The 16,152-nt window shown below is 44.1% G+C and overlaps 1 long non-coding RNA gene across 1 annotated transcript in view; it reads right to left on the bottom strand.

Annotated features, from left to right (window-relative positions):
* Positions 1–16,152, bottom strand: part of LOC145716051 (uncharacterized) — a 100,468-nt gene that overhangs the window by 31,024 nt on the left and 53,292 nt on the right. Inside the window, exon 2 of the long non-coding RNA XR_014138382.1 lies at positions 11,286–11,374. This is a non-coding gene — a long non-coding RNA (uncharacterized LOC145716051). The remainder of the gene's footprint in view (positions 1–11,285; positions 11,375–16,152) is intronic.

The raw sequence follows: 16,152 nt of genomic DNA, 5'->3' as shown, positions 1-16,152 counted from the left end.
ACAATTTGTGAAAGTGGCCTGACATTTGTTTTTACGTAGCTATGTTCTCCACTTTATCTTACTGGTTTTATAAGAGGTCTTTATATGTCAAGGCTATGAACCTTTTGTCTTTTGTATATTTTATGGTATATTTGTTATACAGAAATATTTAATTTTATAGAGTGAAATCTATAATATTGTTTCATGGTTTTGGCTGTTGATGCAATATTTAGGAGAGCCTTTCCTAATCATGACCCTAAATTTTCCCTGAGATATTCTGTGGCCTCACCTTTTATATCTTATCTTTTAATCTATCCAGAATTTAATGTGATATATGGTAGGAGGAAAGAATCCAAATCAACATGTCTCTAGGTACCACCCCCACATATGAAATACTACTTCTATTGTATACCAAATAATAGTATGAAGGAGTTTTCTGTTCTTTTCACTGATCTAGTTGTCTATTTTCACCCACAGGACCATGCTGTTTTAATTAATACTGTTCTGTAGTATATCGAATGTCTGGCAATGCTAGTCTCTTATCACTTTTCTTTTTCAAAGCTATTTATATGATTTTTTTCTGGTTTCTTTCTTTCAAAAGTGAGGGTATAGGGTGGGGAGAACTTTTAAAAGTGTGGCAGTAATATGTATGATAAAGTGTGTGTGTTTTAAAAAAAAATCAGTCTCACAACTTTATAGCCACACTTGGTTCATTTCCATACTGAATGGGGTAATTCTGGTGTTTAGAGTCAAGCATGCCCCATCTATCACTCGACCTATTATATCCTGTTGGCTAAGAACCTTGGCGGGAGGTTTTGCTCATTCTGTCTATATGAAAAGGCAATATAATTAGGCAGTGGCTGAGAACACAGATATAGCTGTGTGACCTTGGGAAGGCATTTAACCTCTCTGAGCCTCCACGTCCACATTTGTAGTAGAGGGGTGACAATACACTAACCCGTAACATACAAGTTGCATATGGAAGGCTCTTAGAAGAGTGGCTGGCACAGAGGAAATATTCCGTGAACATTAACTAGTACCTTCATGTACCCGTCCATGGTCTTGTCATTCTAGGGGTCTGCTAATAAGTCTTAACTTGGAAGAGGGAGACTGAAAGGAAGATACAAAATTGGGAAAAATGAGTTAAATAAAATAATATTTCATAAGCCTCTGCAAATGTTTATAGGGATGAGTAATTGTCATTAAGTTGTTGTTCCTCGTGGTGTCCAGGGTACTGGTAAAACAAACTGTGGCCTGGCCATCGAGTGGGGGCCACACGGTGTCAGAAGAACGCTTACCACATAAGGACCCTGAACCAGCCAGGTCAGCCGACCCCACTGCAGATTCTACTTAAGGCCCTTGTCTTGACCTCTGTTGATCCTGTCAGCTCAGAGCTCACACTTGACTTCTCATTCCGCTCTCCCTCCCGCCTCTGCTCAGAGCAGATCTCCTCCCCTGCCAGCTCAGAATCTGAGCATGGGGATGAGACTGAGCTCTGGAGTCGGACTGCCTTGGATTAAAACACCAGCTCTGCTACAAACTACTGTGGTATTAGAACTGGAGTTTTCTTCAGCAGAGAAAGTGGGGATGTTATGCCTTCCTTGCCAGGTTACCATGGGGATTAGGTGAGAATAATACACATAAGAGCATTTTATAGAGTGCCAGGCACAGAGTAGGTGCTCAATAAATGTTACTGCATCAGTAAAAAACGTTGGATTCTAATAGAAAACCCAATTCAAACTGGCTTAAACAATAAAGGACAATTATTGGGTTATATAACTGGAGATTGAAGAACAAGCTGGGCTTCAGGAACAGTTTGATTCAGTAGCCTGACTATGCCACCAAGAATTTGTTCGTTTGTTCATTATTTCCTCTCCCTTCACTCCGCCCTTCCCAGAATCAGCTTCATCTTAAGGCTGTCTCCCTCTCATGATCACAAAAATGGCTGCAAGTATCTGGAGAGAAAAACACAGGGCCACCGCCAGAAATTTCTCCAGGTACCCCAGGAAGAGCTCTTCTAGGAACCCCCAGCAAACTTCTCTTGTTGTAGCTCAGTAGCCAGAATGCAGTCACAGGCCTGTCCCTGAAGCAGTTGACTATGGCCGGAAGATGGGATTGTGCACACCAGCCTTGGTCTGGACCACAGGCCCTGGGTATAGAGTCACCTCTTTGCTGTTGTTAGAACTGTGCAGAGGCAGGAGGATGAAACTGGACCAAACATCAGAGAAATTACCAAAAGAAGGGGCAACTGCGGGGGGAATTACCAAAAGAAGGGGTATTGGGGGAACTACCGCAAGGCCCACCCTTCATGTTCCTGGTCCTCAGTGGGGCACAGATGAGTAGGTGGGCGAGTCTCCATTGAAACTAGAGACAGGGAAAATGGCAATAATAGTAATAATAATATATGGAGTTTCTCTTTAAAGTTAATATTAAAAAATAGCCTTTGGAAACTACAAAAATATTCTTGCTCCACACCACTAAAGAACATGTGCTAAAAGCCCAGGATCAAGTCATCTGCACAACTGGTGTTTTTCTTTTGGATTCTGTCAGTCCCTGGGACCTTTCTCTGTAGGCGGCTCCCTTTCTCTTTGCCTCTTTCTGCTTCCCTTTCCTCCTCTGTTTACATTTTATTGGCCTCAAGTACCTGGGAAGGAATCTGCAAGGGCAGGGACAGTGGGCTCAAGGCCTGAGTGAGCCCTCGTTCCTACTCAGCCCGTCCCTGCTTCTGAGTGAAGCCTGGTCTCCCGAAGGGTTCAGAGGTGGAGCCCAAGTGGGCCCTTCACGCCTCCAGGTTGCTAAGTAACAAACACTTCAAGTTTGGAAATCTTTATCCACACCGGATATATTATCCTGGCAAATTGGACTTTCAGATCTGGCAGCAATGGAAAGAGTAACTTTTTTTTTTTTTTAAATAGAGACAATTTAGATGATTTCAAAGACATCTGGTCTCTTTTTCCAGCAACGTATGACTCTTCTCTTTCACTAAGCACATTGGATCCAAATACTTCACATGTACAAAAGCACAAGGTCCCTGAAGAAAAAAGTGGACTCACAAAGTGCTGCCAGTTGGAAAGGCCTGGAACCCACTAGGGCAATAGCACCAGGGTACATGTCCTTCCTCCTTCCCTTTATTTGAGGCTTCTTTTAACCTAGTTTCCTCCAAGGACTCTTTCTTCTCTGTCTTATTCTCTTGGTTGCTGACTCCCTTCCTGCCCTCTGTCTGGTCTTTCTTTTTCTTTCTTCTTTCTTTCTTTCTTTCTTCTCTCTCTCTCTCTTTCTTTTTCTTTCTTCTTTCTCCCCCTTTCCCTCATTCCCACTGTTGTCTCTGCAAACTTCCATCCAGCCTTCTCTTTTCCTCTCCATCCTTCCTTCTCCCAAGTCCAAATGACACAAGGACAAAAGACACCATAATGGCTTATGGCCATGGACTCTTGGTCTTCTTGCCCCACCCCTCAGGGGGGTGTAGAGTTGGTCATTCCACTTTCCTTCTTAAATCACAGTCGGGGTAATCTCAGGGCAGAAACTCTTACCCCTAACTTCTTTAAAAGTTTTTTCAAGACAAACCCAAACACCAAATACCTTCTCCACCTGCTTGCTAATATCTAGAATTCCTCCAACAGAGAACATTACATTCCACAATCAAAGACCAAGTTTCAAACATAAATAATAAACAATCACATCTGGGTAGCTCTTAACAGTTTTCCAAACAGGTCCAGCTGTTTGCAACCAATTCCCTCATTTGACCCCCACACCAATCTGGAAATTGAAGCATTATTTTACTCTCATTTGAAAATGAGGAAACTGAGGCTCAAAGATGTTAAGTATCTTTCCAAAAGTGGCTCTACCTTAGTTCTGTCTGATGCTAATGCCCATATTCTTCCCCATCCATCTCACTTCTCTGAGAGGGAACCATAATAACCTGAAATGAGTGTGAATCTTTCCCTAATTTCTTCAGACTCAAAATGCCTCCCCCCCCCATTCCTATCCCTCTGACATCTTCAATTTATAGTTATTACTGGTGGAACCTGTCAGTGGGGTATGCTGCCACCAGATGGCAGATGATGATACTCTGGTTTAAAGGTAAGCTCCAGATTTTTACCATGAGAGTCAAATGTTTCTCTGCATTTTATCATTTTATAATCAAAATTATAATTCATGAAAAAACAGGTTAAGCATAGCAGTATCCACATCTATATACAGGATACAGAGAAGACATACATTTAGAGGAACAAATTTACAGGTTGATTATTTGCCTATTAAAATGCTCATTGACAATTAACAAGTACAACTCAGTCTAATTCTGCCCACAAAATCACTTCAAGCCTACTTCAAGTTTCCAAGATATTGGCCACGGTACTCTAGGGTTACTGCCTTCCCATCCTGTCCATTCAATTCCCCAAACACTAGCCGGAAAGGAGAAGTCAGAGTGGTTCTCAAACCTAAGAGTACCTCCGAATCACCAGGAGGGCTAGTTCAAGCACAAATGTCCAGGTCTCAATTCCTGTTTCTGATTCAGTAGGTGTGAAGTGTGGGCTGAGAACTAGCATTTGTAACAAATTCCCAGGTGATGCTGATGCCATGGTTCTGGGGACCACATTGTGAAAACCACTGGACTGTGGCCAGCCACCCTGTCTGGCTCTCATAGGTTCCCCTTTTCCCCTCACCTCTCACCAGCACCATAGAGGAAGGAGTTTGAGCCCCATGGTCTCCCAGCCACAGCCTGGGGTCCTACTGTGAGTAATTAACCAACAGCCTTAAATACTGTTCCTGGCACCAAATGAACATTGTGTCACTTTTTTTTCCTTCCTTCCTTCCTTCCTCCTTTAGAGAGAGAGAGAGAGAGAGAGAAAGAGATTGAGAGAGAGAGAGAGCATGTAAGTGGGGGTAGGGGCAGAGGGAGAGAGAGAGAGAGAGAATCTTAAGCAGACTCCATGCCCAGTACGGAGACCCACACAGGGCTCAATGCCATGACCCTGAGATCATGACCTGAGCTGAAATCCAGTCGGAGGATTAACGGACTGAGTCACCCAGGTGCCCCATGTCACTTTTGATACATATTTCTGCTGCTCAGTGCCTTCTGATCAGATATTCTGTGATATCAATGCCTATCAGAACTTTGTGTCTCATTAATTATAATGATAGAAAATGCTAGCATTTACGAAAGCTGCCTACACTGCGGTGTTGCTTCATGACCTCATCTAATCCCCACAATTCTATGAGAAAGATACCATCGCCATCACCCTTGTACAGATGGGAAGGCAGAGGAGCAAGATTATAAAACCACTGAGTTACAGAGCCTGGACTAAACACCAGTTTCTCTCCAGAACATAAGCTCTCTCAGTCACCACAGATACTAATTCCAGGTTTTCAATTTGGATAATAGAAGTTGGATTCTGGCTCCCTCGAGTCAGTTTCTTCTAGTTCCTACAGCTTCTAGCCCTAGCATTAGCCCCATTGGTCTATGTCCCAGCCCACCAGCCAGCCAGGATGCCCCATGAAGTCCCCTGTTCTAAATCCTCTGCCTCAGTCCACCATACTGGATGAAGGTGAGAAACAGTTAGAAATGGAGACCCCAAGTCTCTTCCATGGTCTTAGGCAACAAACATAGATTCAGATGTATTCTCCAGGTGGTACTTTCTAAGGCAGGGAAGTGGAATCAGCCACTTTATAATGAGCTTCTATAAATGTTATGTTGGTGAGTTGAAAGAGCATCATAAGAATTTCTCTCTTATTTATGAAAGAACTAAGCAAACATATTGTGAAAGAAGAAAGTGAGCTGGGGGGATGGAGAGGGAAAGAAAGAAGGGAGGGAGGAAGGAAGGTAAGGGGGAGGCAAGGAGGGGAGGAAGGAAGGGAGGGAGGAAGGGAGGAAAGGGGAGGAATGAGGAGGGAGGGAGGAAGGCAGGGAGGAGCAAGGGAGGAAGAAAGGAAGGGAGGGGGGAGGGAAGAAGGAGGGAGGGAAGAGGGACAGAAAACCAACCTGGGAGAAAACATATCAAAGGAACAAAAGGAAATCTTTGCAGTCCTCTCAGGCTATAGAACATCTTAATAAGAATATAAATTCAGGAACAGAAGGGCTGAAAGACAAGATAATGAGGTTAAAAACAAACAAAGGAGATGGAGGATCTAAGGAAACAAATTGAGGACACCACATCATTATAGAACTAATACAAAAATTAGAGCAAGGAACAGGTATATTCCACTAAAAATAAATTAGATGGATGAGAGTTTGAGATAATCACAGTAAATGCAGATTAAAACAACTATATTAGAAACAAGTACAGGGAAACTAATAGATTTTTTTAAAGCCCAGTACGTTAAAAAAAAATAAGTTTCCAAACCAGAAGGTAAAATTTTTAAAATTATCTAAATAAATAAAAAAATTGAATATACAAATTGAAAGATATACCATGTTCCAGGAAAATTTAATACAGACAGCTCAAGATAGATCTATATGAGTTTAAAAAATGACACTTGAAACATTCAATCAGGAAAAGCAAATCATTATGAAGGGTTAAACTCAAGCTGGCCTCAGCTTTCTCCACAGGAACATTTAAGGCCAAAAAGCAGTGTTCACAATAAGAGAGAGAAAATGTACCCCAGGTGTTATAACCACACAAGAATGCTGTGAAATATAAAAAGCAACAGACTTTCTCAAAGCTGAGAAACCAGTAAAACAGCACCTATGGGCCCTTCTTGAACAAAACTATGCGACAATGAAATTCAGGCAATTAAGAAATAAAGAAAAAAAATAACTTAGGAACAGAAACAGCATGAAAGAGCATTAGTGGTGGGTGGTAGGTCTAGTTACTATCTATACTGGTAACGAGCAACGTCTGCAGTGAAGCGCACACTAACTGCCTTATTTACTAGGGCAACAGTGCTCACCCCACTCCAGCATGCTGGACCTCCTTTCCCCTGCTTTACTTTTTGCTTTCATTCTAGAGCATGTATCATTTCTAATACATCATGTATTTTACTCTTTTGTGGTTTCTTACCTGCCCCTGCCCCACGGTAAGTAAGTCAGGGGAGCTGGGGTTGAACAGTTGCAAGAAATACAGAACTATTCTTGTTATGGAGCAGACAGAGCTATAAGTCTGAACAATGTACAAATAATCATATAACAAAATCCAAATTTTGAGGGTGTTAATGTCTTACCTTTCATGGCCCAAACACAATGGCTAGTAACATTGAAATGTGGAGTGTCAAAAGACATGATGAGTGCCATCTCTTGATGCTTTCTATAATCACTTCCATCAACCTTAAAAAGATTTTTCATGAAATACTTGTATTTCAAAAAAAAAAAAATACAGCAAAGAAGCATGTATTCAATAGCCTGTAGTTTTACACTGGTGTATTTTCTTCTGTTAAATTCCAGGAAAGTTAAAGGTAATACTTCACAGTTTACAATAGTATTTAGAGTTATGATTTCCTTTTTATTAAAGTTTTTTTTAGATATTTATTTTTCTATCTCAGTGTGCAAATACAAAGACAACAGTGATGATGTTTATTTATTCTCAATATAAGTTATCTCTGAGTGGTATTATTTGGGTTATTTTATTACTTTCATGTCTAAACTTCATTATATTAATGATTTATAGGCGCACGAACAGTTCTTTTCAAATACAATTGAATGGTTTGCCTTTGTTTTAAGAAAGAGAGGGGCTCCTGGGTGGCTCAGTCGGTTGAGCGTCCAACTCTTGGTTTCAGCTTGGGTTGTGGTCTTGGGGTTGTGGTCTCAGGGTCATGGGATAGAGCCCCACATCAGGATGCTCGGGGGGAGGGGGCTGCTGCTTGAGTTTCTCTCTCCCTCTGTCCCTCCCCACCCTGTGCATGCTAACTCAAATAAATAAATAAATCTTAAAAAAAAGAAAAAAAAGCGAAAAACTAGAAGCATATATGTCATGGTGATAGAGATAGAGACATAAAGACAGACACAGAAACACATCAGATACAGATGCAAGGATAGATGTTTAGCACCCATGGCAGAAATAACAGAACTTGAGCCTTAAACTTTAGTTAACTTGCCCTTCTTTCTGTCTACCAGAACTCCCTCGTGGACTTGCCAGATGGAAGGAAGGAAATTAAAGCTGACTGGAGAACCCACTAGGTGCTTTTCCATAAACTTTTGGTTAAGCTTGTGGGGTAGTAATAATCTCACTATTTTAGAGAAAATAATGAAAAATTTCAAGCTCAGATAGGGTGTGATTTGCCTGATTTCGTATAGTCAGAGGGATGATAATAATAGAGGCAATAACTGTGCACGGAGCTCACACCCTGAGTCAGGCTCCATGCTGAATGCATCCGTGAAGAAGCCCTTTTAACCCTCAAAACAGCCTATGACGCCAGCAATTTTTCCTCTTATTTTTGACACATAGCTCAGAGAGAATTGTACGGCGAAACGTCACACAACTAGAAAGAGGCAGGGTCAGGACTGGAATGCAGGTCTGTCCCACACCCACACCCACGCCATTTCCTCTGCTCTGTGCTCCTTCCAGGCTGGAAGAGGAGTGGCCAGGGCTGGTCACCCAGATCTAGTGGAGAGTCAGGCTCCCTCTGGGGGTTCTGCTGCCAGCCAGTCCATGAATCCCCTTGTCCCCTCCTCGGTGTCCCTGGTGAGCTGAACAGGCAAAAGGCAGCTCTGATTAGTTCCTGAGCTGGCTCCAGGGCCAGCCTGGGAGCTCAGGCCCCATCTCAGCAGGTAATTCTTGGGCTGCTCTGACGCAATAAACCCTCAGTCAGGACAGAGGCCTGACTTACAGTCAGCAGAAATGTAGACACTGGCTCCTTCAGAGGAGCATTAGGAGATCTGTATTCCAAGCCCACTTCTACCATTCCTTTGTGGTGTGACACTGGGGTAGTCACTTGATATCTCTGAGCCTCATTTGCCCCATCACTACAATGAAAGGGTTTCACTACTGAACAATTCCCAAAGTCTCCAGCTCAGTACTTCTGTAATTTAGTCAGAGAATGAGGTCTTCTCTTTAGAAGGGTCTGAGTGGTTGGGAGCAAGGTTCTCTTAGAGAAAGGAAAATGGCAGCCAAGGAGCCAAGCCAGCAAGGAGCAGGAGGGCCTAGATTACCCCCAGATGGGAAAAGAGTGACTTCAAGGAAACAAGTCTTCGAGGCTGTGGGAAGGGGTCTCTGTTGTAGGCCTTCACTTCGTCCCCAGGTGGGTCTTAGCAGCTGGACCACAGGCCTTTATAAGATTATCTGCTAATCATGGCCTGGGCATGAGCACTTGAGAGGTGTCACATGCAGAATGAGATGCTTTTTTATGATGCACTAAAAGAGAGGAAATCGCCTTGGCCTCTTGCCTCGTCCTGCATTCAGTAAAGAAGCGGGCAAGCAGAGCCAGCCTCCCGTGGGTGGGGGCCCTGAAAGCTCAGAATTTCCACCCAAGGACTGCCATTTCATCAGAGTGTTGCAGGGAGGGGCTGCAGGGGGGGCAAGAGAGCCAGCCACCCCCACCCCCGGACGTTTAGGAGAGGCCAGGGATTGCTAAAACCCACAGACACTGAAAGTTTAGAAGAGCCGGGGTAACACACACTACATTAGTAACATTATATACTCATAACCAGAGAGTAAATCACTGGCTCCACTTGGGACAGGAATTTCTCTCCAAATGCTATTATTGCAACAAACTATTATATTCTCTGAAAAGCAGACGGTACCCAGAACCACTGTTCCTCCCACTGACCACTCCCACTCACTGTCAGCGACGAGTTTTACCCCAAAGATAAAACAGAGGATTCAACCACCATCTGCCAGCTGCTAGCTGTGTGCCAGGGTCTGCATCGAGCATGCAAGTATCAGAAGAGTTAAAGCAACCGCGTTAACAGTGATCTGGTCGCTTTCCACGTATTAACTTATTTAAGTCTTACAACAATGCAGATTCAATCCAACAAAAATTAAGTTGATATTATCGTCACCCCTCATTTTACAGACAAGAACCTGAGTCTCAGAGATGTTAAGTGACATGTCCAAGGTCACACAGCTAGTTAGTGGTGGAGCCAGGATGATCCCTCTGTGCGCACTTGTACCAGTCCCATATCTGCGTCTCATAATTTACTGTTCATTTTAAGTATAGGTCTCCAGATCCTCCCTCCTTCAAGGGTGGTCTTTAATCTGAACACCTAGAGGGGGGACCATTGTCTCTCTCCCTCAAGATGTTAGGAAGAAACCTTTTGCTCTTTGCTTCACCCTCTGCTAAGCTCCCTGCCTGGGGACTGGTGGTTTGGGTGGGAATGTGACTTCCATTGGTCCATCTCTTTGTAACAGGCAAGTGATGGGTGGCTTCCCTGGTTAGGGCTGTTGAATCCCTCCTATGTCAGGCGAGGGCGCTATGATTCTCCTCGCAAGCTGCTCGGTAAAGATCTGTCTGAGGAACCCCATTCTCCCCTCAGGCAGCTGACATCTAGACTAAAATGCAGATTAGGATTCTCATTCTGGTGTTGGGTGCCTGTCAGCTGGGCTGCTGACACTGCACCTTGACCCTGTGTCTATTTCTCAGAATCCAGAAAGGGGAGGAGGTGACGAATTCGCTCTGCAAAACACAAACAACTCCCAGCTCCAGAGTTCAAGGCCCATCCCTGGGCGACTGGAGGAAGCCTGTCCTTCTAGCAGGTTCCCGTGTTCCTGCTGGACCTCGCAGCCACTGTCTGGGCCGGGGGGTTGTCAGCTATTCCTCCACACCAGCCTCAGCCTGCTACAGCTGCATTATCAGCAGGACTCTCTGCCCCAGGTAGACTTTGGCTCTGACTTCATTTTCCTACACGTTGTAAGACTAGGAAAAACTAAACATTTAGCGGAATGTTGGTGAGGATGTGAGAATAATCAGAATAAAAACCATGAAAAAGAAAAAAAGGAAAAAGAGAAAAAAACCTCCAATTGAATATCGGGCATCACGGCTCCTGAAGACTGCCAGGCAGGCCCTCCACGGGGAACCCCTGCGGTCCCCCATCCTCAGCCCCCTTCCCTGCCTGCCACCATATTGCAGGGATCCCCTTACCAGGGAGCTCCTTTGGCCATGTGTTTCTATCCTGAAACACACCTCTCAAAACTTTTTTGGACTCGGGCGCCTGGGTGGCTCAGTTGGTTAAGCGACTGCCTTCGGCTCAGATCATGATCCTGGAGTCCCGGGATCGAGTCCCGCATCGGGCTCCCTGCTCGGCGGGAAGTCTGCTTCTCCCTCTGACCCTCCCCCCTCTCATGTGCTCTCTCTCTCAAATAAATTAAAAAAAATAAAATCTTAAAAAAAAAAAAAACTTTTTTGGACTCAATAAAGAAGGGAAAAAAATTCCTCACCTCCAGCTTCCTCACTGGTACCACCATCAGTATTCAGGTCATCCTCTGGGGTGCTGCTTCAGCTGGGCACCTCAGCTTCCTCCCTGGACCTGCAAGAAAAGAAACAAGTAACAATCAAATAAAACAAACCATTTCCCCCACACCAGCCAACTCCCATGTTGGCACCAGGCCAGCAAACCATGCACAGAGAAGCATTCCCAGCACAAAGCAGTTTATCTGCTCCTCTCCTCAAAACTCGCCATTTGGGAGCAGGAGCTGGGTGTCCCTTCATATGACCCAAAAGGCCATCAAAAGTTTTGTCTAAGACCAACAGCACAGGTTTCCTGAAAAAATGACTCTATCCCCAGGAGCCGCAGGAAAGGTGATGAGAAGATATTACAAAAGGATCTTGTTCCTGCTACACACGGCCCCAGGACAACCACAAAGGGGCTTTGCGCACCAACTGTTTTCTTCATATTGCAGATGAGGAATCTGAGGCTCAGAGAACGTAAACACCTTGTCCACAGGATCCACACCAGTAACCATTCAAGTAGCTAACAGACACAAGATCAGAATTCTCACCACCAAACTCTGCTTAGAAGACGTGAACCACACCCCCAGGCCCCCTGAGAGCCTGGTGAGTCTCACCCATCCCAGCACCTTCATCAATAGGAGAGGGTGGGGGCGCCTGGGTGGCTCAGTCGTTAAGCGTCTGCCTTTGGCTCAGGTCATGATCCCAGGGTCCTGGGATCGAGCCCCGCATCGGGCTCCCTGCTCAGCGGGAAGCCTGCTTCTCCCTCTCCCACTCCCCCTGCTTGTGTTCCCTCTCTCGCTGTGTCTCTCTCTGTCAAATAAATAAAATCTTTAAAAAAAAAAATAGGAGAGGGTAAAGATGCTGAAGGTGATGGGGTGGCCTCCAAGACCCTGATTCTGAGGTGGGAGCAGGGTGTCCATCTCGGTCCCCTGAGACCAGCCCTTCTAAGGACTTAAGAGTTCCATATTCCATGATTATTCATCTGCCTCAGGTGACTCCAGTCTGCCCCTTGGGGTCAAGAACCAAGAGCCCATGATCCCAGGTCGGTCATCTTTAAGCCATGGGTTACATTTTTGCCAGAGAAGCTCAAATTCAGCTGCTGCTTAAGATGCCCCTCCTGCTAGTGCTTTTGTGCAAAAGTCAATCTGTTCCCTGGGGCGGGAGGTGGCAAGGCACAGAGTTTGATTCTGGAGAAGGAGAATCAAGAATTAAGAAGAATAAAGAGATACTTTCAGGCAGCATAGAAAAGGTGGGGAACGTGGCACTTGGCCTTAGGCCCAGCAAGGTGCATTTGTCCCGGAGTTAATTTTGTCACCAAGGTCTCCCACCTGCATCTGCCCTGGCCTCTATGCCCAGCCTCCTCCCAGCCCACGATCCACACTCTTTTCTCCAACCTTGTTAGACTTCTCTTTTAAGGCTGCTTCTTCTTCCCCCGCCCCCGTCACTTTTCTTCTCATTGCCTGAAATACTCTTCCTTTTCTTCAGCTGGTTAATTCTTACTTGTCCTCCAAAGGCCAAGTAGGTGCAGGCAACACCTTCTCCAGGAAGCCTTCCCTGATCCATCCTGTTGTCTTGGCTCCCATGGTACTCAATGCCCATGCAGGCTTTCACTACAGCACTCCTACATTGCACTGCCATTCTATCTATATTGACCTGTGCAAAGAAATCTTAGGATGTATTGTTAATAGCATGGAATCTATAACCTGACATGTCTAAGCCAAGTGAAGAACTTCTCTAATCTCTTTCCAATTCTATTCCTCCCATCACCATCATGACCTAAGGGAGCGGGAAAGAGGTGTTATCATTTACACTAACCCTGTACCTGCTTTTAATGTTCTACATAGGTTGGCATCCTTCTCACCTGATGCCGTGCATCAAACATCCTGAATTACCTAAAACTTTATATATATAAACATATATATTTACCAACTGCAGGAGCCTGGCACTGGCCAATCAGACTGATGCTGGCCTGTCAAGCAAGGTCCTGGCGCTCCTGGTATGCCAGACATTTCCTCTTTTCTTGCTGATTCCTGCGGAGGTGCAGGTCTAGAGGGAGGCAACAGCGTCAGGTGGGAGGGGGTGGATGGGGAGGCGTCTGGTCCACGTGACAGTGGCTATTTACTAACCAGTATGGAAATATTCCAATATTTTAACCTCAGTTCACCAGAAATGACAGCCTTACGGATGTTAATAGACCAGGAAGGGATTTAAATACACATCTGATCTCACCATTATTTACTGAGGCTCTAGATGATCCCAAGCTACAGTACCTATAGACCTTTAGGATCTATGGCATTTCTAAACTGTTTTATATTTCTCCTTGAGGAGATAATGTCAGAGAAGGGGGGGAGAAGATTTCCCTTCAATTTCGTTTGCCCGTTGGACTTTCTTCTATTTAATATGAGGCTCGTCTGGCTGCAAGTCTCTGTAACCCAATCTGGTTTATATCCCTCAATGACATTCAGGGCTCAGGTTGAGAATTATGGCAACAGTATGTTCTCTTTTCCTTGGAGGAAGGACTTTCAATCCCAAGATAACTCTGATTATGTTATTTCCACTGATGGTAATTGTGTGTTTCAAAAATATCCATTCTCTTCAGTTACTTTTTAATTAAATAATACATGTACACATTCTTATTGTAAAAGCTAAGACTACACAGATAAAAGGAAAACCCCCTTTAGTCATCAGTCCTGCCTTCTAACTGTTCCCCTCACGCTCGAGGTAACCACTAGCATCACTTTGGTCTGTGTCCTTCCATACTCTCAATAAGTAACTTCACACAGACATGTGCATATAGAAAAATGATGGTTTTGCTCTATTGTGTGCTTTTGTTTTGTTTTTACCTGGCATGACACTATTCCGCAATTTGTTTTGTTTACTTAAAAATATGTTTTGAGGATCTTTTCATCTACCTCATTCTTGTTATCCCTGCCTTGAATCCCATAGATTAGCTGTCTCATAATTTACTTAATCATCCTTACAGGTGGGCATGACTGTGGTTTCATTTTTCACTACTGCAGACACTATTTCCATGAGCATTCTTGAATATAAGGCTTTGTGCACCTGTATTTTTCTTGACTAGAGTCTTAGAAGTTCCCTTGTTGGGTAAAGAGCTATGTGCATCTTCATGTCCAATAGCAATCCTCTCTTCCACCAATACTGCATAATAACACCTGTTTCCCCAAACCCTTACCCAAACCAGATGTCATCACTATTTAATTGTCTTTAATGTGATGGTAAAGCATGACTTCTCTTTACCATTTGAATTTGCATTTTTCCTCATTACTAGTGATGCTGAACATCTTTTCATAAGTTTATAGGTCACTTCTCTGTCTGTGGACTGCCCATTTGTATCCTGTGGCAGGCAGACTTCTAAATGGCCCCCAATGGTCCTCATCCCTTGGTGTTTGTGCCCTTATATAATCTCCGTCCCTTAATGGCCTAGTGACTTGCTACTAATGAGCAGACATGGCAAAGATGGTAGTTTGTCACTTCCAACATTAGGTTAGAGAGATGGTGACTTCCATCTTGTTAGCACTCTTTTTCTCTTTTTCTGGCTCTTCCTCAGTCTGGCGAAACAAGCTGCCATGAATTTAGCTGTCTTCTGGAGAAGCCCACATGGCTTCCGGCCAACAGCCAGTGAGGTTCAGAATCTCATCAACAATCATGTGAATGAGCTTGGAAATGGGTCCTTCCCCAGTCAAGCCGAAGATGACTCAGCCCCAGCCAACACCTTCACTGCAGCCTGGGAGAGATCTTGAGCAAGAAGCCCTCCTGAATCCATGCCTGCACACACGGTGAGATGATAAAAGTTTAAGCCACTAAATTTGGGGGGTAATTTGTTAAGTAGCAATAGATCATTAATACATATCCTTTGCCCATTTTCTATTTTTTGATTGGTAGGCATTCTATGCATTACAGTTGAAAAGTCTTCGTGTGTGATATATATCATAATTGTTTTCTACCGATCTTTTGATTTGTGCCTTTCATTATACAGAACTTTTAAACTTTTGATGTCTTCAAGTATATTAGTCTTTTCTTCTAAAGAAGAAATAAATTTTCTTTTAAATTTCTTTGCTTTTAAATTTCTTGGTTTAAAAAGACTTTTGCTCCCTCAGAGTTGGAAACATAGAATTACTGTTTACTTCCATCTCCCGACCTCCACTGTTAAGTTCCATGAGGGCAGGGGCTCTGAGTCTTGCTCATCTCTGGATCCACAGTCCCTGAATACAGTGGCTCGCAGGGAGCTGGCATTCAGGAACGCTTGAAGGCATTCCATGCAGACAGACTGTGTGGGTCTGCATTCCTTTCTCTTAGTAAATTCTCCCTGGTGTCTAATCTCCATTCCTAGGCTGATGTGTGTGCCTATCTCTGCCTGCTCTTTGCTAAGACAGAGAACAGACACCCTTCCAGCCCCTTCTGTGGCTTTCTCCCATCATCCCCGACAACTGCACCAGCTCACACACTCCTCAAAAACTACACAGTCTTGGCACTAAGTAATCCTGGTGTGCCGAAGATCTCACACCCTAAAAGAAAAAAAAAAAAAAAGGAATAAAAATATCAGATGATTTCACCTGAAGTGCTGGTAAGGATTCAGTGCCAAGAAATGTAAAAATGCCAGCATGAATTAAAATTGTAGAAGCCACAATGTGAGGAGAGGTTGTCTGTGCTGCAAACACTACCTGCAACCTCCAAGGCTACCCCAGACATGGACATGAAGTCAGGTGCCAGCTTCCTGGTCAGGGCTCTTCCACAAAGCCGGAGGATGGGAATTCCAGAAGGAGTCCTGCCTCCAAGGGGAGGGATGAATATCACATCCCACACTTTAGAACACACAGTGAGATACTCTTACTC

The sequence above is a fragment of the Leptonychotes weddellii genome, chromosome 11 (genome assembly GCF_054177405.1).
Source record: "Leptonychotes weddellii isolate Sample4059 chromosome 11, ASM5417740v2, whole genome shotgun sequence".
NCBI classification, from domain to species: domain Eukaryota; kingdom Metazoa; phylum Chordata; class Mammalia; order Carnivora; family Phocidae; genus Leptonychotes; species Leptonychotes weddellii.
This window is presented reverse-complemented; position numbering and strand designations above follow the sequence as displayed.